Below are 27,724 nucleotides of genomic sequence, written 5' to 3' on the forward strand. Positions count from 1 at the left end.
GTTGTGCAACTAAAGCCATTATTTTAGAAAATTACTCTTCTCACTTGTAGAATTGCTCATTCCCTTATATCAGCGGCAGTTAACTGTCACTCGGCATTTTTCAGCGGCAATGACACTTTTAAGATCAGTTCAATCACTTTTTAAGTCGGTTCAACCAATCTTAAATGTGTCAGCGGCAGTTAACTGCCGCTCCGCTGATATAACGGAATGAGCAATTCCATAAGTGAGAAGAGTAATTTTCATTATTTTATTGACGTTTGTTTCTCTTCTTCGTCGTGCGATTTATTTTTCTTTATTTATCTCAAAAGAAAGATCCTGTTTTTTTTTCTGTATCAAACTACTTCCATACAAAAATAATAATGATCTACGAAATGTTGGTGGCCAGTAGCTGAATGACATAATGGAAAAAAACACTAACCAAGATGTGGACCATTCTAGAGGCATAATTCATGGATTCTCAATCGTTCTCTCTGAACACCGCATGGCCCTTGAAGAAGAATCTCAAGAGCCTCGACGTGCTGTAAAAGAAAACAAAATATCAACCATCAAAGTTGTCTTGAATAGAGTCCTACATTCATAGGTGTTTACTCGACATGCTAATGAAATGTAACATTATTACATCTTAATAATGTTAAAGCAGGATTCATGGATACATTGAGCAAGAAAAAGATTAGTTTATTCTTTACATTCAATAAAATGTGTAATCTACTGTGCTCCAATAAGTGCAACAGAAAATTAGTAAATGCAGCTGCGGGTGATAGTAGCCATGAGACAGAAACTATCTTACAAGCAGAAGTTCCAAATCAAAACAAAATTATAGGATAATATACCATCATCTTCATATATACTGAGGCTACTCTACACAGCAGCAACAGTGTGAAAAAGCATTAAACACTTTCACATCCGAGAAGATCAAGTTATTTTTCAAATAAAGGCAACAACCAACTATGGTCCATTCAAAGGGAAAAACACATATAGTACAACAAGGAGAAAGATGACTTGAACAAAAGGTGTACCCACATATGTTTTTATAGAGATACCAAACAACAATCTTATTTGAATAATTTAGAAATGGCTATTTTGGAAAGGTAATGTTTGAATCCTTGGTAAGAAAAATCGAACATTTGTGTATGTTAAATCTATCTTCTAATATTTGAAGAGCTTATTATGAATTCCACATGTTACATTTGAATATTTCAATGAAATAACAGAAAATTTTCAAATACCGCCTTCTGATTTTATAACCGTTGCTAGAGCTTAAAGCAGGTCATTGTTTGCATACCACATTATGATATTTAGAAAATTGAATACTTGGTTCAGTGAGATGCCTCCCAATACTAGATGTGAGCTTCAGATAAGTTGAAACTTTTACTTTTAAATGATCAACCTTCCATTAGAAAAAGATGATAAAAATACTATAACTTTGTACACGTGGCAACCTGAAATTTAGTGAATTTTATAACCTGATATGCATTGTATACTTGAGAATAAGAATTTTATGCAATAAATGTTTTCTGAAAAATAGAGTTAGAGAAGCTCACCAATAGCAAGCCTGGGACGAAACTTCCCGTTTTGTGAAATCTACTAGTTCGTTCCTATGGTTTGCAATGACTATTGGGGGATGTCTTCACAATAATCTTTTATGTGACGAAAATCTTTTATGACATCAAGCAACAAATGCATATCATATCCTAAGATTTCCAAGGAAAAAGACATGGGCAACCATCAACGAAATCGATACGGTTTAAGGTAGCTTTGGAAGTTAATGTGTTAAGAGTCAAGAACGAGCCAAGATCAAAAGTATAGAAGTTCCGGCATTTAGAAGGAAAGTCACAGATGTTTATGCATGAGGTATGAAGTAAGAAGTTAAAGCGGTGCAAAGTTATGAGAAATCACAAGGTTCTCGGATTTTGTGGAATTATGACGTATCTCTCGAACCTATGTTTTGCTTAATAGACTTGCTAAGGCTCGATATGATGTTGAGTTATAAAGTTTAAAAGAATTTTAGAAAGCATTTACGCGTATGGTGATTGAAGTTGATATTTTGGAAATTCACAAGAGATTTTCTAGGAACCGGTTTGCCACAACACTCGTAGAGCGGGCTAGACTTATCAGAGTCTAGGTTTGATGGCACGTATGTGTTATCAACTCGTTCTATGAATTTAGAGCAACGGCTGGGGCCTAAACTCAATATATATATATAGAAGAAAATTATCAACGCCAATGACCCGTGTGCTAGTTTACGAAGTTTTCTTTAAAAAGAAAAAAATCAACGAGCAAGCATTGGTATGATTAAGAAAAATATAGTATACGAGAATGTGAAGGTACTAGGTTAGATGTGCAAGAAAGATATGTTCAAGTGCTATATGAGTTTGTTAAAGGAATTTGAGTTTGCTTGGGACCAAGACCAAGTATGATATGTATACCTCAGCAGGTAGATCTAACTAGCAAGAACGTAAGGTTACCCCCAAGTCAAGTAATATGAGCATAAGATAAGTTATCCTGAGTTTTGATCCTACAAGGCAGTGGTAAGGACAAAGTGTAAGTTTGTGACATATGTTCCAACATGGAAGATCTTGAGAATAGTTCAAGAAGTTAGTATTCAAGTGATAAGTAGGGATGCGAAGTCTAAATCGCTCTAATGGATTAGAGTAATGGTTTAAGCCAACTGGTGGGAATCAGAGTAGCGCCATGGAAACTAATCGTTAATCACGAAACATGGAATTTTAGTATGAAAGAATTTTTGGTTGGTTACACAAGTTTAACAAGAATGTATCCTAAGACAAGAGTTGCCAGATTTGAATTGGTGAGGATGCATGATGATGATGATGATGATATTGGAAAACATGTAAGAAATCAGAAAGTTTTCTCATAAGATTCAAAGTAAAGATCGAAACATCAAGAATGATGACAGGTTTCCAGAAAAGGGTATTAACGCTCAAGCGATAACCGTATGAGATGATGTGAATAATCAAGTTTAGTGTTCCGAAGAAGAGGAACAAGTTAAGGATAAGAGGTCCAAGGATTTCCTAAGGATATGTAAGCGGTATTGCGAGTATGCATATCGGTTAAAAAAAAGGAAGAACCCATCCTCGAAGTTAAGCATGTTATCATGAGAGAGAAGCAACTTTTGAGTGATGTGTAATGAGATTCATACTCTTGTATGCAATACTTGTTGAGTGAAAACGATACTTGTTAAGCATGTCAAACCATGATTTTATAACTTTTAAAGCTATGATTGGTATTATGGAACTTGGGAACGATGTTTATTTTTGAACTCATGGAATTATACATTTTCGAAACTGATGAGATACGCCGTAAGTAAACTCACTTAAGACGTACAAACTTCAGGACCAACTTATCGTGGACAAGTTTGGGGCGAGTTGTAAAATCTTTTCCAAAATATAGAAACTCGTCCGGTGGTTCTGTGGTACAATTACAACTTCAGTTTTGGAAATGATAAAATCTTTTTAGTCATGTATTTATATGTTCCAAGAACCCGAATACCAGAGCTTAGGAAATATCATGAATGCATGAAAAGATGTTTTAAAGTTACAAGTAAGCACTGCAGGGAAAACCTGGTTTCCGTAGGATCCCAGTTAAAAGGCAAATCCTGAGTGTTCATGTTTATGATAAGATACCTTTATGAATGGTTTATGTTAAGCGGGTAAGGTACGAGTCCAAGACGATAAGTTTATGTGCAGCAAGGTAAGTTCCTAATCATGATATACTAAGATAACTCTAAGTTTGAGTGATATTAAGATCAAGAAGGCTATGTTCAGTTGCATGTGAGTTAAGAAACAAGATGAGGACATGATACGATGAACCCTTTGAATATGTATGAATAGAAAATGTATGGCTCAGACCAAAGATGGTAAGTTTTGTCATGATGATTGGTAGTCGATCTCTAAATTTCGAGGACGAAATTTCTTTAAGGGGGTAGAATGTAATATCCCGCCTGTCAGCATCGGTATATTACCCGTGATCGTGCCAGAGGAATTAAATTCATGGAAAGGTAAGTTAACGGATAATATTTTATGAGGTGTCAGCTTATTACAGATTAAGTACCAGAGTTGGATTTAAACGCTAGAGGCAAGGGTAATTTGGTAATTGCACGATTATAAGATATTTATATGATTTTGGCCAAGGAATATCCCATTATTCCTTATCCTTTCTCTCTCTTAAGTGTTGGCAAGACATTCTCCTCCTTCCCTCTCATCTCTCACGCCACTCTCTTAACCTCTTCGCCAATCTTTCATGAAACTTCATCCTCCCATGGTAAGATTTCACTCTATGTTCCCTTATGATTTCTTAAGCTTAAGGAAGTGTGCATTTGGTTGGATTTCTCTATTTCTCCTTTCCTTCATGAAGCTAGGGTTTGTTGTTAGTAAAGAGGAAGCTTGAGTTTGAGTATGTTATGGTTTCACCTTGATTAATGAAGAGACATGAAGCTTGGAATGGAATGATATCACTATTCTTCTTCATCTAGAGATTCTTTTGAGATTAGGGTTTTGGTGTAGAAGCTTTGATTTGGAGTAAAACTTAAAGATTGATGATCAACAAGGATCGTGATGCCATAGTTTGCAAGAAAGAACATCAAGATGACTTGGTTTGAGCAAAGGAAGCAAGAGGATCAAAACTAGGGTTTTGGCTTACTTGGGCTAGAAACTTGATGATGCTTCAAGAACTTGTTTAGGTGAGTTCCATAGATAGAATTCCTTTCCTTTGGGATTGTGTTTATGTCATGTAGAATAACATGGAAAATTCTAGGGTTTATGTAAGATAATAGTTGCCCTTTTCTTGCCATGCTTACTAAATGTGTTAATACTTGCCATATGAATGTTTTACAAGTATTTTATGATCCCACATGTTCTAATATGTTTAGAGACACTTGGTTTGAGGTTTTTGGGTCAAAAATACCAATTTTGCAGGTGCTGGATGATGAAAGTTTTAGAATTTAGCCATAGATCACTAGATACAAATTATAGCATATCATCAATAACAAAAAAGGAACAAGAGACTGTGTACCTTTGAATTAGGTTGATGAAGGATAACCGTAGACAACGCCGACAACGATGAGAGGGGTAACTACCCTCATTCCGTCTAGCTCTAGGTTTTCACCAATATTCAGAATAATTAACCGTCTAATGGGATGACATTTAAATAGCTAAACGGCTGAGGGCAGGGACCTCTCATTGGGCTTATCTAAATGGTCCAACCCATCACGGTCCATTTAGTTACAAAAGCCCAATCACTCAAATTCATCATATAATTAGTGCTTAACACAATAGACCATAATTTATATTATGACACCGAATTATAATAATTGATTATTGTCAATCCATAATTGATTAATTAAATAATTAATCCAACAATCTCCCACTTGGATGACAATACTCAATTACTGAAAGAATAAAAAATTCACTTGTCATAAAGAATTTAAAATTTAAAATTACATGTATGGTCAAAACACTAATCATTCAAAAGAGAGGTAAGCTTTAATGCTGCAGAAATTGAATCCGATAGGGAAAACAAATCATACAGATCAAAGACTCACTTTTCTAACAAATGATGAATTTATAGTGACACGTTTGAATTAAAAAAGAATATGTCACTAAAGAATAGCCCAAACATTTTAAAAAAATGCTGTAACAAACTCCCACTAACCCAAAATAACATAGACTTAATCAAATCATTATGAGTTACAATACTCATATATATAAGTCTGTGGTTAGTGGTTCTGCCAATGAGTTTTCAATATTACAGAAGTCATATATCCACATAGGTACACGAATAGTAATTACTTATAGGGATAGCCTATTAAGAGAGTGTAATTACATATAGTCAAAATCAATAAATGTTCTACGACATTCAATTAATCCAAGTTTTATAAAAAAACGTGACTATGAAAATCCATAAAAGCAAAATAGGAAATTCAATAATCCCCAAATTGGATTAACATAGACACTTAGTTTAAAGAAAAAAAATGTGGATTAATGTGGCCACTAGAATGTCAATAACAAAAGAACATGTATGATTATCTCAAATTATAAGTACCACAAGAACACAATATCATACTCGATAGGAGTATTGATATTATACATTGTACTTACTATTTATGACCTCATAAAATGTGGAATGTTGGTAAAACAGAAGCACAATATATATTTGCATGCCAAGAAGTTATCGTGCATATTCCAATAAAATTGACTTAAGCATCCAATTATGATGCTCATTGAGATCGATAGAATTTTAACATATATCTCAATATAATAAAATGAGACTAAAGTTTAAAGTCTCTTAAGCTATGCCATATTTTATAGTGTGCACAAGACTATATGGCGATAACGACAATAATATTGTGTACACATTTCTCTTGATCTCACATATATATATAAACAAGAGTGAGATTTCTCATTTGAGCTCATAATATATAATATTGTGTACACACTCCCACTGATCCCACATATATATAAACAAGAGTAAGTGGGATTCTCATTAGTGATCACTGATACAAAATATTATAATAATGTAATATTCAACAGTGGGATACTCAATTACTAGTGCAAGATTATCAACATAAGTGGTTATATAATTTTAGCCAATAGAGTTTCATGAACTCAACCACATATTTTGCACATGAGCATAGCAGAATTATTAACACAAGTGGTAACTCAAAGATAATATGAAACCCCCATAAATACATATTTTATCAATGGCAGATATTATCAAGAATTGGGTTTCGTAGTTAACCACATATTCTGCATTTAGAATTAAGGAGAACGTAAATTTTCATTTAAGAATTTCATAACACAAGATCTCCTTTTCACAATTAAAATTCCACAGAATTTTATAAACATAGTAACCGTTATATGACAGAGTATGATGATTATATAAAAAATTTATCATCATATGAGTGAGATGAGTCTTTAAAAATAGGATATAAGACTCTGTTCACAATTTTAATAACTCACTCAAAACTCAAATGCTACAATTTATACTTACACAAATTTGAGAAACAATTAGGTTACAAGCAGCGGAAATACACAAGACTTATATTTTATTATTATTGAGGATATAAAAGAAAATAGTCATAAGCTTCCATAAGTATTAAAGAATAGCAATAGCATAACTAATATCCTCAATATAAGTCTCTACAAAAATTTCATATCTAAAATATGAAAAACAAATAAATATATTTGTTTATGAGATATAGTTAGTTGACATGTAGAATTTTTCTCACTTGTTGAAGAATGATAGTTAAACTATCTTACCCACAAAAGGATGATTATGTTAAGTAATGTCATACCGATAGGGTATGTCCATCACGTTACACAATACATAACAATGATTCTCCCACTTGATAGAGGATAGACAATGATAGTTGAATTAAAAGGTTTGAAAGATATTTTAAATAAAATATTGAACTATTTCTCTATCACAAAATGATATGTTAAGTAACGTCCACCGATAGGGTATGTCCGTCACTCACATAACAAAGGGATAGTAGCAATCCGATATATTTATATATATATATATATATATATATATATATATATATATATATATATAAATCACATTTAGGTAGAAATTTAATTCAAAATGTAATAATATTGGATTGCAAAATTTATGCAATTTTCTACATGTCTTTTAACAAAGTAACTTACTTATATTAATCTCATTCAAGGATCTTAACGATAATAAGTAAGAACTATATCATCACAATATACCATTCTTATGTCTTCCAAAATTTAAACATTGATAGAGTATTCTAATTATAATTGACATAAGTATAAACATTTTAGGTACATTGAATAATAACAATTATATTAATAACAACACACCGATAGGGTATGACTGTTACCAATATAATGCTAATCTATTTAACAAAATTCGCATAATTGTACCCACGATAGGTGAGATTACAATTATACAAATAAATAATTTTTATGCTTAAGAGAATATGATACAATAATATCATGCATAAACAATTATACTTAAATTTACTCAACTTTGGTCATATTCAAATGATAGAAAAATGTGCTTAACAATATTTTAAATTAGCACATCATAAATATGACTTTAGAATTTCTTTTATATGAAGTAGTATAATAACAAAAGTTGTTATTTGGAATAGAAGTGTGTCAAATAGTTTTCTAATTTATCCAGAAAAGAACTCTTAGAATAAAATTTTTCAATACTCCCACTATAAATTAGAAAAAACACAAATACAAAATGGAGCATTATAGTAAGAAAATAGTATATAACAACAGAGTTCTGTTTAGAATATTCTGAAAAAGGATTTCACTTCTATATAGGATATCATAATTGCACAACAAAAGAGAAGAAGAACTAAATTTCTTCATATGTGCAATAATAAGCAATAAGTCACAAGAGGATAAAATAATTAAATAACAACTTACCTCGCAGAGAATATGATATTTTAGGAAACAATTTATTCTCTAAATAATAATATATAAAATATTTATAATTGTCAAAATAATACCAAAATTTATGCCAAAATAATCAAAACATAATAATACTAATAATTATTATTATTTGACATAAAACAAAAATTGGAATTTTAGAGAGTATGGAACACGCCTGACGCGCGTGGGGTTTAAGCAGTTTTTTTTTTTTTTTAATCTTCTTTACCCGGAATGCAGAGAAACGGGTCGGTACGACCCGAATTTGATCCGGATTAATCTCTATCAGTAGGCCATTATATGCGATGATTCTACATCGGTTTTGGACATAGTGATTCGTTTTACAAAAGCCCTTTATAAATTTCGAGAATCGTTAGTTGATATAGAGATAACAGAGACCGAAGAGAATGGGTTTTAAGGCATAATAGAATTGTCGAACACCTTCATAAAGGCTTTGGTTAAATAACCTCACAAAATAACAAATACGGTGGCTTTAGAGGTTTCAATCACCAAAAGGGAAAAAATTTACGAATCGCAACTTCATAATTCCCTTAACCTCACAAAAGTTAATTATTTAGTAAAACAAAGTATACTTTCATGCATCGGTGTTCAAACATGATTCAATCTAACAAGCAATAGCCATAAATTGTATTTATTTGGCTCTGATACCAATTGATGAAAGTTTTAGAATTTAGCCATAGATCACTAGAAACAAATTATAGCATATCATCAATAACAAAAAAGGAACAAGAGACTGTGTACCTTTGAATTAGGTTGATGAAGGATAACCGTAGACAACGCCGACAACGATGAGAGGGGTAACTACCCTCATTCCGTCTAGCTCTAGGTTTTCACCAATATTCAGAATAATTAACCGTCTAATGGGATGACGTTTAAATAGCTAAACGGCTGAGGGCAGGGACCTCTCATTGGGCTTATCTAAATGGTCCAACCCATCACGGTCCATTTAGTTACAAAAGCCCAATCACTCAAATTCATCATATAATTAGTGTTTAACACAATAGACCATAATTTATATTATGACACCGAATTATAATAATTGATTATTGTCAATCCGTAATTGATTAATTAAATAATTAATCCAACACTGGACTGTCACAACTCGCCACAGCGAGTAAATAGCTCGCTAGGCAAGCTAGAAGGCCGAACAGGGGGCCCTGCTCGCCCCCAACTCGCCATGGCGAGTAAGAGCTCACCTCCCACATGATTTTTTACTCGCCTAGGCGAGCAAGTAGTGCCTTCAGGTGCTGCTTGCTCTTTTCGGGCAGATTCGGTGTTTTCGTACCAGATTTTCTTGTGCAGTCTTTCATAAAAGTAAACCCCTCAAACTAAGGTCCTAAATGATAATCAAAGAAAGCAAGACTCTTATGATAATGAGGAAAGTATTAGGCATGTTAGTAAGGCATGGCAATACGAGAGAATCATGTCATGAATCGGGTAGCAAGTTACTCATTAAGCAAGGGAAAACTAGAGCCTCGACATAGTTGTCGAGAACTAGCATGTTATTAAGAATTCCTAGAATGTTAAGACGCGAAGTATATCTTCTTCGCACATGAACTAGAATAAGATAGCAAGCATGTTAAGTTGTGGTTTGATTAGTTAATCCCTCCACCATGTTTAAGTATGAACAAGTATGAATTTACCGCTAATCGGATCGATCAAGGTTCCGAGGTAAACATGTAAGCATGATTAGGTTTAACCTACATGAACGACAAGGCCATGATTAATATAATGTAGGTGGCATGTCTCTTGCTATCCACGCCAGGAGGATACAAGGGGTTCTCATTATGAGAACGATTCAAGCCGTAAGGGACCCGCATGTCACCGAATACGCAAGACTAAGATTATAACCGCATGTCGGTGCTCGTGTCTCTTGTTATCCACGTCAGGGGGATACGGGTGGTTCTCGACTCAAGGGGAACGGTTCAAGCCGCAAGGGACCCGCACGACACCGAGGGAGTCCGATGTACGTACATCGGTCATGATGGGATTGTTCTTGGGGTTACTCCACCTGGGGCTCTCCGTAAAATGAACCAAGATAATAATTGTTTGTTCAACGCTAACATAATAATGAATGAACTTATGTACGACCATGCATGTTATGTTCATGATTATACAAGAGTGATTCCATGCACGATTATGTTCAAGAACTAGAGCACTAGATGCTACAAGACAAGTTTAAGACATGGAATAGAGCAAGTAAAGAGCATGATTATGACATGTTTAGGCCTCGATACGTAGAGCGTATTCTTGGCTATGCGGTCCTAGAATCCCCCTCGGCCGCCATGACACGTATAGGAAGAGAAGCCTATAACAAGTAAGATATACCTATGACGGGTCTAGCATGCACTACCGTCTAGGAAGCAGGACCACACACGTATAATCAACCGTCGGGTTGTGTTGTAGACACGTGGTGACCGTAGGTTTCCCCTGAGGTTACCTATAGCCTAGGATTTAGGGGAACTCACTGAGACATTATGTCTCATCCCAATCCTTATTTGTTTCAGATAAACAGGTTGGATGGCAAGCTAGTAGCCGAATGGATGTTTCAACAAGTGATCGTTCGTACCCGTAGCAGGATGTTATGGACTTCAAGGATGTATTTTATTATACTTTAGAAAAGTTGAGTAGTATATCTTTGTACGAACGCATGTTGTTGTAAATAATATTCATTCGAAATTTTTTTGTTGTATATTTTAATGTATTCAATACTAAACTTAGCGCACGTGCTAGACTTTCTAGATACGTCTGGTATGAGTGTTACAACTATTGTTCCACAATAATCTATTAAATAAAAAATGTTAAAATGTAATCAAATAGTGACTATTGCATTGTAGCATAGCGGAACTGAACAAATTGTTATTTTTCGCAAAAAAATAGCGACAACACACAAGTGAGAGAGACATCACACTTTTACCCGAAACTTAAGCAATGAGTTTATGGGTTTTGTCACTTATAAAACAAAGATTACATTGATTAAAAGAGAGCATGAAACAAATCAGTGTAAAAGTTCAAATTAGTTCTCTGCGTTAATTCAAATTCAGTCATATAAGATACACCCCACGAAAATAATACAACTTCATTCATAAAATTCCTCAAAAAAAGAAAAAGGGAAATTCGGTTTTGAATTCTACAACCATGAATTTAACTGAATGAAATATTAAAATTCGAAAATGGGGTAATAATCTCAAGTAATGAATAAATTTAAGAAATACGAACCTGATTGTAGTGAAACTCAAAAGACGAACAGAAGTTCCAGTGAGGATGAGGCGGAATCAAAAGAGATTCTTCTACAATCTACACAACTATAAGAATTGTTTTCTTTAATATAAACATAAATACCTCTCCCGTCATTATTATAAACAAAAAACTACTTTTAAATTCATTGAACAAGGGATGTATGTGGTCATTAATATAGACCACATACGTCATTTATTTTATAAACCTAAGAGTAGTTTAGTAGTTTTTTTGCATACAATAATGTCCTGATGGAGTAAATAGTACTACATCTACATGACGATTTCTTCTTCAATATAGTAAATATTACATTTTATTTTGTTACAACTCGGCTTGGTAATCGATCAATAGATAATTTGATAAGCCAGTGTTTTTTTCCCGCGTGTTTGTTATATTTTTTAATATTTAAATTTATTCTTATCTATTTGTTACATGCGTTATTTGTATTCAAAATTGAGGGTATTTTTAGAAAGAAAAAGTCAGCCCAAAAAAGTTGAAAGGAGTTGTTTTCCTAAAAATTAGAGAAGGATATATTATTTTACAAAAAAAAAACACGATAACAGCAGTTTTACAGTTGTCTCCATGATGTTTTAAACTCAGATTCTGATTTTAGAAATTGTAATACCCCGCATATAAAAATTCAGTATCAATTATTTGATCTTTGTTATTTTTAGAGAAGGGCAAAATGGTAATTTCGTATAAGACTTTCTGGACCGAATCAAATTATTCCAACGGATCACGGTGAATGTAATATTCCACTTAAAACTTTCACGACATTTTATCGGATATTTTAGTTGAGGAAGAGTGTAGAAAAGGGTATTTTGGTCATTACAATCTAAGGGCTATTAAAGGATAACCATACAAAATTTCTTCATTTTCTCCACTCATTTCTCTTCCTACCAAAATCAGATTTTTTCCACCCTTCTCTTTCTTCTCCCAACCGCCCCTCACCTCTCTTCATGCTTATCTCCCCTTTTCTCCAATTTCTTCATGTAATCAACACACAAATTACAAGCATGGGATCCTTAGACCACTTTGGTTAGCTTATAAGCACCAAAAATTTCCCTTCTCCATCTTAATCAAAACCTTCCCTCCATCTCTCTTTTGAGAAGTGTTCCAAAATCAAGCTTTTGGGAATTTGATTCTAATTTTGGACTTGGTGTGTACTCATGGTGGGTTATGAAGATGGTTAGGAGCAAGATACAAGAATAAAGGAGTTAGGGGTTTGATGCAAAAGTTGATACAAGGTGAGAATCTTAAATTAAAACTTGAATTTGAATTGTTATAGATTGAATTATTGATTAAGTTTAATGGGTATGTGAATTGTGTGAGAAAGTTTGAATTTCTATGATAAATTTTCATGGTATAGTAGCTTGGTTCATGAAATGATATAATTAGAGAATTGTTGTTGAAGATCATTGTTAATGGTTTGTTGTTGATGTAAGAAAGATGAGTTGGTGATCAAAATGGTGTATTGTTGTTAAAGGTGACTGTACTTGAACCTTATGAAAATTGGGTAAAAATTCGTATGGCATATTGGTAGTATATTCATCATATCTCTTTCTGTGTAATATGGAATTAAGTAATTGTTGAAGTTTCGGATTCTACACTTATTTCCCTTCAAATTGGATATAAATTTCGTGTGATTTGGATTAGTGACGAACTCAGAAAGTGTGTTTGAAGTTGTGAATTTCTGCTGGAAAATTGCTACGGGTTTTGGGACAGGGCTCCACTACAATGGTAATAACTTTCTCTCTATAACTTGGAATCAAGTGATTTTTAATGCTATGGATAGCTAACGAAATTTCCGACGTTTCGGTACCAGTTTCACGAATTTTGACCCATTATTGAAGTCTAGAGACTACTTTGAAGTATGGGGACTGATGTAGGAGTTGTGCTGACCCAAAGATTAAGTTGTTGATGTTTAAGGTAGTGCAACTTTGGTTTTTCTTTGGAGAATTGAAATAAAGGCAGAAGTGAAGAGCAATGGCCGATGCTTATTTGTTCAAGGATTCAAAATAGGATGAGGTGAGTTCCTTTAGATAGAAAAACTTCCCTTTGGGTAGTTATATTATGCCACTAAAATGATGGTTTATGATATTGTGCATTAGAACATAATTAGTGACATTATGACTTAAATTAAATATCTATGCTAGTGTATTCTAAAATAGCTCTTATATTAATTAACATGCTTATGGTAGTGTAGGAATTGGAGGAAAGTTTGTTAGACAAGTTTTAATGCATTTGTGAATAAATACATGATTTCGGCTAAAATTCCGGAAGTTGAGATTATTGGATTTTTATGACTTTAATTCAATCCTTAGATAATGTAAATGAAACTTTTAAGAAAATGAATGATCATTGTTCAGCTAAGGATTTAAATTCTCATTTCTCCGGATATGTAGCCGAACATGTTGTGGAATTCTCCAATTTATATCCTACCATAATGCCTATGTTTGAGAAAGCAAGAAAATGTTTAGAATAAATTAGCCATGAATATCAGTGATGGGTAGGTCACAAACCCGAGAAAATTTATTATGACAGAGCTATGAGCATCCTATTATTATTTCAGGATAAAGACGGAATTACTACGTCTTTATTAACAGATTTAGAAATATTATTATAAAGAAATCAGTTAAGATAAAATGTCTCTCTAACTCCCCGTTAGTAGTGGAGTTGAGGATTATTTCAGTTATCAGAGAAATCAGTTCAGTTTATAATATTAAATAATTTATAAGTCGTGGCTTTCGCTATTCCCGCCAGTTGGATACGAAAGGTTCCCGCCAGTTGGAACGGGCACTATCCGTAAGGATGACCCCACGATAATCAGAGGAGTCCGGTATCCCCGTCAGTTGGGTTCCCGCCAGTTGGAAATTAATACCGGTCAGAGTGGAATAAATTCCGGGGTTACTCCACCTGGGTTTATTCCGTAAAATCAACTCAGATAATATTGTTTGTTCAACGCTAACATTTCTAACATAATACGACAGACATTATAATTATAATTATGATTATGAGTTGAGTATGTATTAGGATTATATCAGTCTTTTAGACAGCGATCCTAGTTATCCCCCGATCGCTCAGTTATGCATGATAAAAATTGCATAAACCCAAAAATGGTTGAGTTTAGAGACAAATGGCGATCCTAGGTTCCCTGAGATTGCCTACAGCCTAGGATAGGTGGAACTCACTGAGACATCCCGTCTCACCCCAATCCCTTTTATTTTATTTCAGAGGCACAGGTGGATCGCAAGCAGGGCAGTTCGTGATGAAGTAGAAGAAGAAGCTGGACAATTATATTTACTTGTCAATGCATGTATGTTGTACGCATCAGTGGCACTATTTTAAATGTATAGACAAGTAGTTTTATGATATGTTCGGAGGAAATTTTATTATTGTAATTTTAATGTATCCAATGCCAAGTTTAACGAGCATACTAGATATCCTAGGTAATTTCTAGTATGGGTTTTACAATTTGGTATCAGAGCCGGTCGATTCAGATCGTGCCTTGGGTCATTAGAATTCAATAAAACGTAGTGGGACCATTGGGTTTCGGATATTTATTCTAAATGTCATATCTAGCTGAGCCTGATCAACTCAACCTAGTATGTGACAGTTAGAACAAATGTTTGAGAGCTAAATAGGACCTAGGAGGAATGAAGCATACGGAGAAGGAAAGTCAAGGTATTAGGTTTTATAACGAATTTGATAAGGAAGCATTCAACGACAAATGGTGGCTGGTAAACTGTGAAGTTGAAGGTTCTTCAAGGACATATGGAAAATGTTAAGATTAAGACTGAGTACTCTGGTATTGTTGAACGACACTTTTATGTGGATGCCGTAGAAGTAAGATATTCAGGGTGACTAAGGGATGATTGCAACTTTGGCAGGAGCCGCAATATAAGAAGCATAAGTAAGGTATAGAAGAAACGAGTATTTCTAAAGGCGTAACTAAAACTGCGGGATCAGAAGATGAACTTGATATGAGAAAATTATCCGACGAACAATGGAATTCATAAACTCTCAGTGGATGTAGAGTATGTAAGAAGTGAATGACTCGAATGCCCGAAACAAGCCGACTTTTGATGTTTGAGTTGTTAAGTGAACTGATTAAGGAATAAGAAAATTATTTGGAGCAGACAAGGAAAATCCCCTCAAAGCGAGCATTGAATGGACAACGTAAGTCAGATAAAATATGTTGGATTAGTCGCACTTCCCGAAATCTAAAGTGCTAGATTTATGAATCAGTAAAGTGAAGATGCTAGGCAGCATAAGAGTCAAGAAGGATGAATAAATAGTTGTGGAAAGATCCTTACGGATTAGACCACAATTTGGATGTATTTTTTTATTAGCAAGGAATTGCAGTAAGTCAAACTAATAAGGATTGTATGCTAAGGAAATTGAATAAGACCCCTTGCATTTATCATGATAGTAAGTTGTTCTTCGAACTAAGAAATACAAGTATAACAGTAAGTGGAAAGAGATCCCGGTAATGGTCAGAGACATGATGTAACTTTTAATCAGAAAAAAAAATGAAGACTGAATAAGAAGTTGCCAAACTACAGTGAACTAATGGACGAATGATGTCAAGCTCTATCAAGAGCACAAGAATGTATTAACGCATGAATACAATAGGTTGATGTGATAAGGATTAATCAAGATTTTTGAATTTGAGAATTTATTTTAAGGTTCCGTTATATGGAAGGTTGTTGTTAGTGCGAAAGTGTTAAGAATGAAGTAAAGTATTAAGGAATCAAATATTTTCTTTTGATGATTTTTCTCATGTAATTGTTCTAAAAACTAAAAGAATGACTTGGTTGATTAGAATGGATTTTGAGAATTGAAGTTATCTCAAGAGAGCTCGTAAGTATAATTATCAGCACGACATGAATGAAATAGAATGGAAATAAGCCTCGAATATTCAAGTATGTTTTAGTTCATAAATAATGTGAATGTGAGAATCATTCAAGGAACACTTTGCGAGAACAAGTATGTAGTGCATGTTTAAAGAAGAAAAAAAAATTGCAGTAATTGAAAATAACTCGTCAGTGATTATAAATCGGTGCTCGAAATAGCAAGAAGTGTAGAGTTAGCCCATGCTCATAACATGTAGTAATGAGATGGAGAAATTTACAGTATGGTTGGAGCAGTACGCCTAAGCGAAGTGAACTAATAAATCAGAGTAGCGCAGCGAGATATTAATCAGCAAGAAGTAACATAATGTGCAAAAGTTTAAGACTTTGAATGAGATATTCATGAGAAATCTTAAGAGACGAATTAAACAATTTTCCAAACCGCGTGATTCACAGATATAAAAAGTTCAAGTAGTAAGAGTAGGATGAAGGTGTTCCTACCTTATTAAATATAGGAAATTGGAATCACCTATAGTATGTAACCCGGTTAATCGACGCCGTGATTTCGAAGAATGACTTAGAAGTATCAGATTAGTTAAAAGGAGTCATGTATGAGGTAACGAATATGAATGTTGTATCTTGAAGATTTTATTTTTATTTTGGTTTGAAATACTATCATGAAATATCAGGTATATTAACATGTATCTGAGGGAACATATACTACTCAGAATATGAATGCAAATGCTTGAATGCAATTTTAGTCGTGAAGTTCAGGAATCTAAACTCCATATTTTTTTGAGGTAAAGAAAAGATTGATATCACACAAGTTAGAAAATTATGTGAGCTACGGTATGAGACTACACATGTTCAGGTTATGAGTATGGAATTAAGGAAAAGATGATAAGACATTCCCTAGAATAACATCTATAACAATATCGTTCAAGAATGAAATGTATATTTTGAACATATAAGTTCAAGAGAAGATCTATGATGATACTTTCTACTCATCCTAATATGATCAAGGTATATCGTGATTGATTTAAAAATCTGGTGTAGATGAAGCAAAGTTGAATGACTACAAATATATGTTATGTATTAAGCTATCAGTTGTACTACCTCGTGTATTGTGTACTCGCCAGTTAGTGCACCATTCTCATATAAGATTTATATATTTAATGTACTCGCCAGTTAGTACACTATGTATTTAAATCTGACTTATGGATTGTACTCGTCAGTTAGTACTTCCAACAGATGTTCGAGGTAGCGCCATGTTGAGTTTATTTATATAAAACATAACAGATATTAGAAGTAACATTTTCCTATTCATGTGTTGATTAACGGAAAAAGTTGAAACAATTCTTACTTTTGATGAAATAAACTTGACGTCAGATATTGCTCAGAGTAAGGACGATCTTATACAGAGTATGATATGATTATCATTATAAGACCTCGTTATTTGGGGCATAGTTCAGAAATAAAATTTTATTGGGTTCAAACATAGCATGAAAGATCACTCAAAGGTCATATCCGTCCAAGACCAGATAAAAGTTGCGAAGTCGATAGAAGTGCTACTCTAGTAAACGTATGAGATTTTTCAAGAATTCAGTAAAGGTAAACAAGTAGGAGTAACTTAAGACAATTTATAAAGAATATATGGAACAAGGAATTTACTTGAAAGATATCAGATGCATCGGTTAGCTTTACAATCCACTATGTTCGGAATGTGTATAATGTATTCCACAAATCACAGACAAGAAGGTTATTATCGAACCTTTTCGACATATGAGATTGGAAAAGATGTCCTGAAATCGGTTTAACATATTAATTCAAGTCAGTTGTATCTATGGCTATGTAGTCGGAAGACTTTATGCAACAAGGGAAACTGATAATTTAGTCGATCAGAAAGAATCAGCTAGCAACAAATATATGTTGGAGTTTAAGGTCGGAGGTATAAAGGAATTAAGTCCGATCGGAATGTTGATTACGATGTCAAATCTCTGAGCAATAAAGAGATTCCCAATGTTATTGTGATATGAGACGGTCCTCACGATGGTAAAGCTACATGGGAACTGAAATCTGAGATGCAAGGGAATTATCCACATTTATTCTCAGGTGAACTTTAAATTTCGAGGACGAAATTTTCTTAAGGGGGGTAGAGTGTAATACCCCGCATATAAAAATTCAGTATCAATTATTTGATCTTTGTTATTTTTAGAGAAGGGCAAAATGGTAATTTCGTATAAGACTTTCTGGACCGAATCAAATTATTCCAACGGATCACGGTGAATGTAATATTCCACTTAAAACTTTCACGACATTTTATCGGATATTTTAGTTGAGGAAGAGTGTAGAAAAGGGTATTTTGGTCATTACAATCTAAGGGCTATTAAAGGATAACCATACAAAATTTCTTCATTTTCTCCACTCATTTCTCTTCCTACCAAAATCAGATTTTTTCCACCCTTCTCTTTCTTCTCCCAACCGCCCCTCACCTCTCTTCATGCTTATCTCCCCTTTTCTCCAATTTCTTCATGTAATCAACACACAAATTACAAGCATGGGATCCTTAGACCACTTTGGTTAGCTTATAAGCACCAAAAATTTCCCTTCTCCATCTTAATCAAAACCTTCCCTCCATCTCTCTTTTGAGAAGTGTTCCAAAATCAAGCTTTTGGGAATTTGATTCTAATTTTGGACTTGGTGTGTACTCATGGTGGGTTATGAAGATGGTTAGGAGCAAGATACAAGAATAAAGGAGTTAGGGGTTTGATGCAAAAGTTGATACAAGGTGAGAATCTTAAATTAAAACTTGAATTTGAATTGTTATAGATTGAATTATTGATTAAGTTTAATGGGTATGTGAATTGTGTGAGAAAGTTTGAATTTCTATGATAAATTTTCATGGTATAGTAGCTTGGTTCATGAAATGATATAATTAGAGAATTGTTGTTGAAGATCATTGTTAATGGTTTGTTGTTGATGTAAGAAAGATGAGTTGGTGATCAAAATGGTGTATTGTTGTTAAAGGTGATTGTACTTGAACCTTATGAAAATTGGGTAAAAATTCGTATGGCATATTGGTAGTATATTCATCATATCTCTTTCTGTGTAATATGGAATTAAGTAATTGTTGAAGTTTCGGAACACTTATTTCCCTTCAAATTGGATATAAATTTCGTGTGATTTGGATTAGTGACGAACTCAGAAAGTGTGTTTGAAGTTGTGAATTTCTGCTGGAAAATTGCTACGGGTTTTGGGACAGGGCTCCACTACAATGGTAATAACTTTCTCTCTATAACTTGGAATCAAGTGATTTTTAATGCTATGGATAGCTAACGAAATTTCCGACGTTTCGGTACCAGTTTCACGAATTTTGACCCATTATTGAAGTCTAGAGACTACTTTGAAGTATGGGGACTGATGTAGGAGTTGTGCTGACCCAAAGATTAAGTTGTTGATGTTTAAGGTAGTGCAACTTTGGTTTTTCTTTGGAGAATTGAAATAAAGGCAGAAGTGAAGAGCAATGGCCGATGCTTATTTGTTCAAGGATTCAAAATAGGATGAGGTGAGTTCCTTTAGATAGAAAAACTTCCCTTTGGGTAGTTATATTATGCCACTAAAATGATGGTTTATGATATTGTGCATTAGAACATAATTAGTGACATTATGACTTAAATTAAATATCTATGCTAGTGTATTCTAAAATAGCTCTTATATTAATTAACATGCTTATGGTAGTGTAGGAATTGGAGGAAAGTTTGTTAGACAAGTTTTAATGCATTTGTGAATAAATACATGATTTCGGCTAAAATTCCGGAAGTTGAGATTATTGGATTTTTATGACTTTAATTCAATCCTTAGATAATGTAAATGAAACTTTTAAGAAAATGAATGATCATTGTTCAGCTAAGGATTTAAATTCTCATTTCTCCGGATATGTAGCCGAACATGTTGTGGAATTCTCCAATTTATATCCTACCATAATGCCTATGTTTGAGAAAGCAAGAAAATGTTTAGAATAAATTAGCCATGAATATCAGTGATGGGTAGGTCACAAACCCGAGAAAATTTATTATGACAGAGCTATGAGCATCCTATTATTATTTCAGGATAAAGACGGAATTACTACGTCTTTATTAACAGATTTAGAAATATTATTATAAAGAAATCAGTTAAGATAAAATGTCTCTCTAACTCCCCGTTAGTAGTGGAGTTGAGGATTATTTCAGTTATCAGAGAAATCAGTTCAGTTTATAATATTAAATAATTTATAAGTCGTGGCTTTCGCTATTCCCGCCAGTTGGATACGAAAGGTTCCCGCCAGTTGGAACGGGCACTATCCGTAAGGATGACCCCACGATAATCAGAGGAGTCCGGTATCCCCGTCAGTTGGGTTCCCGCCAGTTGGAAATTAATACCGGTCAGAGTGGAATAAATTCCGGGGTTACTCCACCTGGGTTTATTCCGTAAAATCAACTCAGATAATATTGTTTGTTCAACGCTAACATTTCTAACATAATACGACAGACATTATAATTATAATTATGATTATGAGTTGAGTATGTATTAGGATTATATCAGTCTTTTAGACAGCGATCCTAGTTATCCCCCGATCGCTCAGTTATGCATGATAAAAATTGCATAAACCCAAAAATGGTTGAGTTTAGAGACAAATGGCGATCCTAGGTTCCCTGAGATTGCCTACAGCCTAGGATAGGTGGAACTCACTGAGACATCCCGTCTCACCCCAATCCCTTTTATTTTATTTCAGAGGCACAGGTGGATCGCAAGCAGGGCAGTTCGTGATGAAGTAGAAGAAGAAGCTGGACAATTATATTTACTTGTCAATGCATGTATGTTGTACGCATCAGTGGCACTATTTTAAATGTATAGACAAGTAGTTTTATGATATGTTCGGAGGAAATTTTATTATTGTAATTTTAATGTATCCAATGCCAAGTTTAACGAGCATACTAGATATCCTAGGTAATTTCTAGTATGGGTTTTACAGAAATGACATATTCCTACTCACGAGCTATCAGCTCAAAGGCTCTAAGAATTTGTTTATGAGTTTATGTTTGAGGATTATGTTTTTCTTTTTGAATAAAAAGAAAATATATTCAAGGTATTTGTCTAAGAGATTAGAATGATGTCAATAATTTAATTTTTTTTTTATGCATTACTCTTACACATCATGTACTCATTATATTCACACTATGGTTGTTAGGGGAATTAGATATTATGGCTATAATGCATGACATAATCTAAATTGGAAATGGGGATGAATGAATCCATTCTATATATTTTTAGCAAAAAATTGTAATCAATTGGAAGGACTTTTTACTATACTAAAGAAAAGGACTTGTTGCTATTTTTTTTTCCTTTCTGTGTTGACCCTTCAATTATACGGGGAAAAGAATCAACGAAATCTAGAGGTCAGCTGCAAGGTACGTAAAGTTTTGTTAAATAATGTTCTTTATTGGAAACGAACTCGGGATGTACCAAACAATTAGGGGTGTAACTGGTTCGGATAAAACCAACGAAACCGAAAGTCCAAACCGAACCAAACCGAAAAAATATTCGACCTTGTTTGGTTCGGTTTGAAACCGATCCGAACCAATCAAAACCGATCTTGTAACACCCATACCAGACGTATCTAGAAAGTCTGGCACGTGCGTTAATATTAGTACTGGATACATTAAAATATACAACAATTAAAAACTTCGAATGAATATTATTTACATCAAGATACGTTCGTATAAATCATAATACAATACAACTCAACCATACATAAAAATACATCCTTGATGTCCATAATGTCCTGCAGCTTTACTAACGAACTCTTGAAGTAATATCCATCCGGCTCCGCACATACATAATCATCCTGCTTATCTGAAACAAATAAGGATTGGGATGAGACATAATGTCTCAGTGAGTTCCCCTAACTCCTAGGCTATAGGCAACCTCAAGGGGAAACCTACGGTCACCACGTGTCTACATTACAACCTGACGGTTGATTATACGTGTGTGGGGACTTGCATACTTAGACGGTAGTGCATACTAGGGCCGTCATAGTCATATCTCACTTGTTATAGGCTTCTCACCTATCCGTGTCATGGCGGTCGAGAGGAACCTAGAACCGCGTAGCCAAGAATACACTCTATGTATCGAGGCCTAAACATATCATACTCATGACACGATACTAAACCGGACGATTAGGGGAACCTAAGATCGTCATCGGTATCATGTACATAGCTTGTTCTATACATATCTTGCTCTCGTCTAATAGCATTTATGATCTTATTCTTGTTCTTAAACATATCATACATGGGCTCGATCATGAGCATAAACATAACATAATCATCATCATAAACATAATCGTGTCTAAGTTCATTCATGGGTTAACGTTGAACAAACAGTTATTATCTTGATTCATTTTACGGATAGTCCCGGGTGGAGTAACCCCGAAATCAATCCCATACATGACCGATGTACGTACATCGGACTCCCTCGGTGTCGTGCGGGTCCCTTGCGGCTTAAACCGTTCCCCTTAGGTCGAGAACCTCCCGTATCCCCCTGGCGTGGATAACAAGAGACACGAGCACCTACGTCTTGTTACTCAGTGACATGCGGGTCCCTTATGGCTTGAATCGTTCTCATAATGAGAACCCCTTGTATCCCCCTGATGTGGATATCAAGAGACATGTCACCTACACTTATTAGTCATAGTCTTGTCGTGCATAAGTTAAACATATACATACTTGAGTGTTTACCTCGGAACCTTAATCGAACCGATTAGTGGTAAACTCTTACTTGTTCATATTCATACCTAATCATGGTGGAGAGACTAACTAGTCAAACCACGGCTTACGTACTTGCTAAATCATACTAGCTCTTGTGCGAAGAGATTACACTTCGCGTCTTATCTTTCTAGGGATTCTTGCTAAACATACTAGTTCTCGACTAGCTAAGCCGAGGCTCTACATACATTCCCTTTCTTAGTTCATCACTACCCCATCATGCTTAAACTCTCTTGAGCCATCCTTGTAATTCATGCTAACATTGCCATGATTAATGATGCAAGGATCAATTGACGAGTTGTGCAAATTTCCAATAGTTACTAAAGACCGGACGTGCCGAAAACCCGAATTCCAAGCCGTTTATAAGTTCTTAAGATTTGATAAAACCATATTGTTCCAGTAGAAAAACAAGTGAAAACAGTACAAGAACACACCGAAACGATCGCTACGGACCCCCACGCGACTGCCCCCAAGCACCCGAGCGCAGAACAACGCGAACGTTGTCCTGTCTGGGGCGCCTGGCGCCAGAGGGAGGGCGCCTAGCGCTGGCTCCCTGACTTGTGGGCGCCTAGCGCCCTTGTTCGGGCGCAGCGCTGCGAATTCTGCGTATTCGCGTGTTCCGGCCGCGGGTTTTCGCCATTTTCGACCCAAAACTCGTCCAATTCGACCCTGTAATGCACCAAATACATCCAACAACATATATAGACTTATTTAAACATATATCATGGCAATTTTAACCTATAATCACCTAGGATTGGCTTGGGGTACTAAAGTTACATAAAAACTATACTTAGCATAAATCATGATTTTTCTACAAGATTAATCAATCCCAAAGGTGGGTAATCTATCTATGGAACTCACCTAGCTTGTTCCTTGTGTTTGCCTCAAGCTTCAAGCTTCTCATGTTCAAACCCTAACTTTAATTCCAAGCTTCTACTCATTCCCTTTGTTGTTCTTTGCTCATGAAGCTTCTAAGATCCTTGCTTGATCACCAATTGCATGATTTTGGAAAGCTTTGATGGCCTAGAGAGGGAGAGATGGGCGGCCTTATAGAGAGAAGGAGGAGAGAATTCTCTTCTCTTAACCTAGAGAGAGAAAGAGAATTGGAAATGAAATAATTTTGGGTCCAATCCAAATAAATATCTCTTTTGCGTGAAATTACCAACATGCCCTTGCCTTAAGCGTGTTTGATTGACTCTGATACATAAGTCCATACTCAACTGATACCGCATAATATTAACTTCCCTCGTACTTAACATTTTCCATTATACTTACTTTCCATGAACTTTCGTCCTCTGATACATTTAACAGGTAAAATTTCCATTAGCTAACGAGCGGGATGTTACAGATCTAGTTTGGTTTGGTTCATGGTTTTCATTTCGAGATCCGTGAAACCAATGAACCAATCTGATGATAACCACACTCCTTATTTTACTAATATTGTCCTACCTCACACAAACTTACGGTTAGTTTTTCATTTCACGTTGGAATTTGATTTGTAACGCCCAATTTAAAAGAGTCTAGAATATTCAAATGTGCGCTAAAACTAATATTGGATACATTAATTATACAATACAGAAAACGACATTAAGTCGAGAGTTTAGGTACATCAACATCCCAAAGTTTCTATGTTACATTATTACACCAAAGTTTGTCAAACGAAGTATAAATACAAAGTTTGTAACATCACATCTCATAATATAACATATGCATCTCTAATCCACATCAAGAAGATTCCATGAAAACTCGATCAATCCAAGACTTTTTCTTTACCTTTTCCTCGAACAACCTAAGAACATGAACAAATGAGGAGTTGGGTGAGACATAATGTCTCAGTGAGTTCTTTCTAGCCCTAGGCTAGTGATAACCTCGGGGAAAAACCTACGGTTATCACGTGTCTAGAATACAACCTGTCGGTTGATTATACGTGTGTGGACATTCATGTCTAGACGGATGTGCATACTAGAATCCGTCTTAGATTCTTCATAACATGTTATAGGCTTTACTAACATCATATGTGTCATGGCGGATAAGGGGAACCTAATACCGCGTTACCAAGATACACTATACGCATCGAGGCCTAAACGTAACATATTCATGACACAAACCTAAGCCGAACGATTAGGGAAACCTAAGATCGTCATTGACATATTTTTCATAACTCGTTCCATTCCGTTACTTGTTCATAACTAACATCATATCATAATCATGCATGAATACATTCATTAAATCATTAAGTTAGCGTTTAACAAACAACTAAATCTTGATTCATTTTTACGGAGAGCCCCGGGTGGAGTAACCCCGAGAACTATCGCATACATGACCAATGAACCCTAATCAGGGTACATTGGACTCCCTCAGTGTCGTGCAGGTCCCTTGCGGCTTGAACCGTTCCTCTCGGAGAACTCCTCGTATCCCCCTGGCGTGGATAACAAGAAACACGAACACCTACATCTTTTAATAATCTTATTCTTATGCATACATGAAAGGTTATACTATTCGAGTTAATTTCTTTACCTCGGATCCTTGATCGATCCCCTAGGGTAAATCACATACATGTTCATCTTGTTCATGGGCGTAGAATAAATTCTTCGCATCTTACACATACTTAAACATTAATGTTAAGCATTATAATTCTCGACAACTAAGTCGAGGCTCTAGTTAATTCCCTCTTGCTAAATATTTGCTTGCTACCCAATCAATACTTGTTTTATCTCCCACATGCCATGCTTTACTACATGATTAAATACTTGCTTCACTTTACAAGAGACTATTTAAAAACTTATGCCTTGGGGACTAGTTATGAAGGGTTTACAAATATAAGAGTTTGCATGAGCGAAAACCGAACCAAGGTACAACAAAAGAGATGAGACGAGCGAACAATGCACAAGACACCATTCACTCGCCTCGCGAGTGAGCTTTACTCGCAGTGGCGAGTAGCTACTCGCCTTGGCAAGCATGGGGGCGAGCAACCACCACGTTTTGCCCTTCTTGCTCGCCTCACGAGCTCCATGCTTGCTATGGCGAGTTGGTGCAGATCAGCACCTGCATAAAAGTTGTTTTTACCCAAAAATCTTCATCACAAAGTGACCCAAGGCATATGGTGTCTCTAGTAATCATATACAACCCGAAAAACAGTCTTGAAGCAAGCATACACAAGTATAGAAAGCATGGTAATAAAAACGGGTAACAAAAACACTATGTAAAACCCTAAAAGTGCATGAATTCTCTTGTTAGCATAAACACACTAACCCTTGGGTGGAATCTAACTTAGAACTCACCTTATACACTGAGGAAAGAAGCTCAAGACCTCTAAATCTTATCACCAAACTAAGCAAGGAGAACCTCTAGGTTAAAGAATCCAAGTTTGAGAAGTTGCTTAACTACTTGCTAGCCAAACCCTCTTTGATCTAATCAACTCTTGCTTGATTCTATAGAGTAGAAGAATGAAACAAAGATTGAGTGTAAAGAAGGATGGAGGGAACCGATTTTCTAGAGAGAAGGGAGAGTGAAGTTCATGTCTTTACCCTAGAGAGAGAAAGTGAAGAGAATAATGAGAAATTTGGACCTAAAATCCTTTTATAGCCCTTCCATGAACATTTACCAATTTACACTTAGTTTTAAACGCGCATAATCTATTGTCATCAGGTAAATCATCGTATCATAAAAAGCGGGATATTACATCCTACCCGCTTAAAAAAATTTCGTCCTCGAAATTTGAAATATACCTGAAAACAATTGCGGATACTGGTTCAACATCTCTGATTCAAGTTCCCATGTGGCTTCACCGTCCGATGAACCTTTCCATACTACTTTCACTATGGGAATCTCTTTGCTCCTGAGAGACTTGACGTCACGATCTACTATTCTTTCTGGATTTGGCTGAAACGTTAAATTTGATCTTAACTCTATAGAGTCTAGTTCAACTGGTTGGAAAGGATCTGGAACAAACTTCTTCAATTGTGATACATGGAACACATCATGTAAGCCCGACATAGCGGGAGGTAAATCTATCTTGTAAGCCACCGGTCCAAACGCTTGAGTATCAAAAACGGTCCTACATATCTAGGACTCAACTTCTTGGTCCTAAAGACACCTCTCAAACCCAGTTTAGGCGTAACTCTTAGAAACACATGATCACCTTCATTAAACTCCAAAGGTCTTCATCTCTTGTCCGCATAACTTTTCTGACGACTCTGAGCTGTTCTCATTTTCTCTTGAATCGATGCTATTATCTCCAACCTTGGCCCAACACAAAGGGGTTCTACATTTCCTACCATCCAAAGCTTCATATGGTGCCATTCCGATACTCGAGTGATAGCTATTGTTGTAGGAAAATTCTATCAAAGGCAAATGATGATTCCAACTTCCACCATCTTCTAGAACA

General features: G+C 35.1%; 3 long non-coding RNA genes across 4 annotated transcripts; 2 read left to right on the forward strand and 1 right to left on the reverse strand.

Annotated features, from left to right (window-relative positions):
• Positions 1 to 12,339: 12,339 nt before the first annotated feature.
• Positions 12,340 to 16,363, forward strand: LOC146945668 (uncharacterized). The gene is made up of 2 exons (XR_015026454.1): positions 12,340 to 13,712; positions 14,919 to 16,363. It is a non-coding gene; the product is annotated as an uncharacterized LOC146945668 (long non-coding RNA).
• Positions 16,364 to 18,132: 1,769 nt separating this feature from the next.
• LOC146945669 (uncharacterized) lies at positions 18,133 to 21,548 on the forward strand. Of its 2 annotated transcripts, XR_015026456.1 has the most exons (4): positions 18,134 to 19,325; positions 19,731 to 19,814; positions 19,900 to 20,102; positions 21,309 to 21,548. It is a non-coding gene; the product is annotated as an uncharacterized LOC146945669 (long non-coding RNA). The 2 variants fall into 2 exon arrangements; XR_015026455.1 differs by having other exon boundaries at positions 18,133 to 19,325; positions 19,731 to 20,102.
• Positions 21,549 to 22,214: 666 nt separating this feature from the next.
• Positions 22,215 to 24,448, reverse strand: LOC146945670 (uncharacterized). Its single transcript, XR_015026457.1, has 2 exons — positions 24,199 to 24,448; positions 22,215 to 22,429 (listed from the first exon to the last, which is right to left on the reverse strand). It is a non-coding gene; the product is annotated as an uncharacterized LOC146945670 (long non-coding RNA).
• Between the last annotated feature and the right edge of the window lie 3,276 nt (positions 24,449 to 27,724).

This window comes from Medicago sativa, chromosome 2, assembly GCF_051527215.1.
Source record: "Medicago sativa cultivar Bolivia chromosome 2, Bolivia_mono, whole genome shotgun sequence".
Classification (NCBI taxonomy): Eukaryota; Viridiplantae; Streptophyta; class Magnoliopsida; order Fabales; family Fabaceae; genus Medicago; species Medicago sativa.